The sequence below is a fragment of the Oncorhynchus clarkii genome, chromosome 33 (assembly GCF_045791955.1).
Source record: "Oncorhynchus clarkii lewisi isolate Uvic-CL-2024 chromosome 33, UVic_Ocla_1.0, whole genome shotgun sequence".
Classification (NCBI taxonomy): domain Eukaryota; kingdom Metazoa; phylum Chordata; class Actinopteri; order Salmoniformes; family Salmonidae; genus Oncorhynchus; species Oncorhynchus clarkii.
Window position 1 is genome coordinate 31,994,807 of NC_092179.1, and position 4,216 is coordinate 31,999,022.

The following is a 4,216-nucleotide window of genomic DNA, read 5'->3' on the forward strand; positions in this document are numbered from 1 at the left end:
ACAGCACTGTGTTTCTATACATGGTTATACAGTACAACATGGTATATTACCCACACAGCACTGTGTTTCTATACATGGTTATACAGTACAACATGGTATATTACCCACACAGCACTGTGTTTCTATACATGGTTATACAGTACAACATGGTATATTACCCACACAGCACTGTGTTTCTATACAGGGTTATACAGTACAACATGGTATATTACCCACACAGCACTGTGTTTCTATACATGGTTATACAGTACAACATGGTATATTACCCACAAAGCACTGTGTTTCTATACATGGTTATACAGTACAACATGGTATATTACCCACACAGCACTGTGTTTATATACATGGTTATACAGTACAACATGGTATATTACCCACACAGCACTGTGTTTCTATACATGGTTATACAGTACAACATGGTATATTACCCACACAGCACTGTGTTTCTATACATGGTTATACAGTACAACATGGTATATTACCCACACAGCACTGTGTTTCTATACATGGTTATACAGTACAACATGGTATATTACCCACACAGCACTGTGTTTCTATACATGGTTATACAGTACAACATGGTATATTACCCACACAGCACTGTGTTTCTATACATGGTTATACAGTACAACATGGTATATTACCCACACAGCACTGTGTTTCTATACATGGTTATACAGTACAACATGGTATATTACCCACAAAGCACTGTGTTTCTATACATGGTTATACAGTACAACATGGTATATTACCCACACAGCACTGTGTTAATATACATGGTTATACAGTACAACATGGTATATTACCCACACAGCACTGTGTTTCTATACATGGTTATACAGTACAACATGGTATATTACCCACACAGCACTGTGTTTCTATACATGGTTATACAGTACAACATGGTATATTACCCACACAGCACTGTGTTTCTATACATGGTTATACAGTACAACATGGTATATTACCCACACAGCACTGTGTTTCTATACATGGTTATACAGTACAACATGGTATATTACCCACACAGCACTGTGTTTCTATACATGGTTATACAGTACAACATGGTATATTACCCACACAGCACTGTGTTTCTATACATGGTTATACAGTACAACATGGTATACTACCCACAAAGCACTGTGTTTCTATACATGGTTATACAGTACAACATGGTATATTACCCACACAGCACTGTGTTTCTATACATGGTTATACAGTACAACATGGTATATTACCCACACAGCACTGTGTTTCTATACATGGTTATACAGTACAACATGGTATATTACCCACACAGCACTGTGTTTCTATACATGGTTATACAGTACAACATGGTATATTACCCACACAGCACTGTGTTTCTATACATGGTTATACAGTACAACATTTACCCACACAGCACTGTGTTTCTATACATGGTTATACAGTACAACATTTACCCACACAGCACTGTGTTTCTATACATGGTTATACAGTACAACATGGTATATTACCCACACAGCACTGTGTGTCTATACATGGTTATACAGTACAACATGGTATATTACCCACACAGCACTGTGTTTCTATACATGGTTATACAGTACAACATGGTATATTACCCACACAGCACTGTGTTTCTATACATGGTTATACAGTACAACATGGTATATTACCCACACAGCACTGTGTTTCTATACATGGTTATACAGTACAACATTTACCCACACAGCACTGTGTTTCTATACATGGTTATACAGTACAACATTTACCCACACAGCACTGTGTTTCTATACATGGTTATACAGTACAACATGGTATATTACCCACACAGCACTGTGTTTCTATACATGGTTATACAGTACAACATGGTATATTACCCACACAGCACTGTGTTTCTATACATGGTTATACAGTACAACATGGTATATTACCCACACAGCACTGTGTTTCTATACATGGTTATACAGTACAACATGGTATATTACCCACACAGCACTGTGTTTCTATACATGGTTATACAGTACAACATGGTATATTACCCACACAGCACTGTGTTACTATACATGGTTATACAGTACAACATGGTATATTACCCACACAGCACTGTGTTTCTATACATGGTTATACAGTACAACATGGTATATTACCCACACAGCACTGTGTTTCTATACAGGGTTATACAGTACAACATGGTATATTACCCACACAGCACTGTGTTTCTATACATGGTTATACAGTACAACATGGTATATTACCCACACAGCACTGTGTTTCTATACATGGTTATACAGTACAACATGGTATATTACCCACACAGCACTGTGTTTCTATACATGGTTATACAGTACAACATGGTATATTACCCACACAGCACTGTGTTTCTATACATGGTTATACAGTACAACATGGTATATTACCCACACAGCACTGTGTTTCTATACATGGTTATACAGTACAACATGGTATATTACCCACACAGCACTGTGTTTCTATACATGGTTATACAGTACAACATGGTATATTACCCACACAGCACTGTGTTTCTATACATGGTTATACAGTACAACATGGTATATTACCCACACAGCACTGTGTTTCTATACATGGTTATACAGTACAACATGGTATATTACCCACACAGCACTGTGTTTTCATGGTTATACAGTACAACATGGTATATTACCCACACAGCACTGTGTTTCTATACATGGTTATACAGTACAACATGGTATATTACCCACACAGCACTGTGTTTCTATACATGGTTATACAGTACAACATGGTATATTACCCACACAGCACTGTGTTTCTATACATGGTTATACAGTACAACATGGTATATTACCCACACAGCACTGTGTTTCTATACATGGTTATACAGTACAACATGGTATATTACCCACACAGCACTGTGTTTCTATACATGGTTATACAGTACAACATGGTATATTACCCACACAGCACTGTGTTTCTATACATGGTTATACAGTACAACATGGTATATTACCCACACAGCACTGTGTTTCTATACATGGTTATACAGTACAACATGGTATATTACCCACACAGCACTGTGTTTCTATACATGGTTATACAGTACAACATGGTATATTACCCACACAGCACTGTGTTTCTATACATGGTTATACAGTACAACATGGTATATTACCCACACAGCACTGTGTTTCTATACATGGTTATACAGTACAACATGGTATATTACCCACACAGCACTGTGTTTCTATACATGGTTATACAGTACAACATGGTATATTACCCACACAGCACTGTGTTTCTATACATGGTTATACAGTACAACATGGTATATTACCCACACAGCACTGTGTTTCTATACATGGTTATACAGTACAACATGGTATATTACCCACACAGCACTGTGTTTCTATACATGGTTATACAGTACAACATGGTATATTACCCACACAGCACTGTGTTTCTATACATGGTTATACAGTACAACATGGTATATTACCCACACAGCACTGTGTTTCTATACATGGTTATACAGTACAACATGGTATATTACCCACACAGCACTGTGTTTCTATACATGGTTATACAGTACAACATGGTATATTACCCACACAGCACTGTGTTTCTATACATGGTTATACAGTACAACATGGTATATTACCCACACAGCACTGTGTTTCTATACATGGTTATACAGTACAACATGGTATATTACCCACACAGCACTGTGTTTCTATACATGGTTATACAGTACAACATGGTATATTACCCACACAGCACTGTGTTTCTATACATGGTTATACAGTACAACATGGTATATTACCCACACAGCACTGTGTTTCTATACATGGTTATACAGTACAACATGGTATATTACCCACACAGCACTGTGTTTCTATACATGGTTATACAGTACAACATGGTATATTACCCACACAGCACTGTGTTTCTATACATGGTTATACAGTACAACATGGTATATTACCCACACAGCACTGTGTTTCTATACATGGTTATACAGTACAACATGGTATATTACCCACACAGCACTGTGTTTCTATACATGGTTATACAGTACAACATGGTATATTACCCACACAGCACTGTGTTTCTATACAGTGGTTATACAGTACAACATGGTATATTACCCACACAGCACTGTGTTTCTATACATGGTTATACAGTACAACATGGTATATTACCCACACAGCACTGTGTTTCTATACATGGTTATACA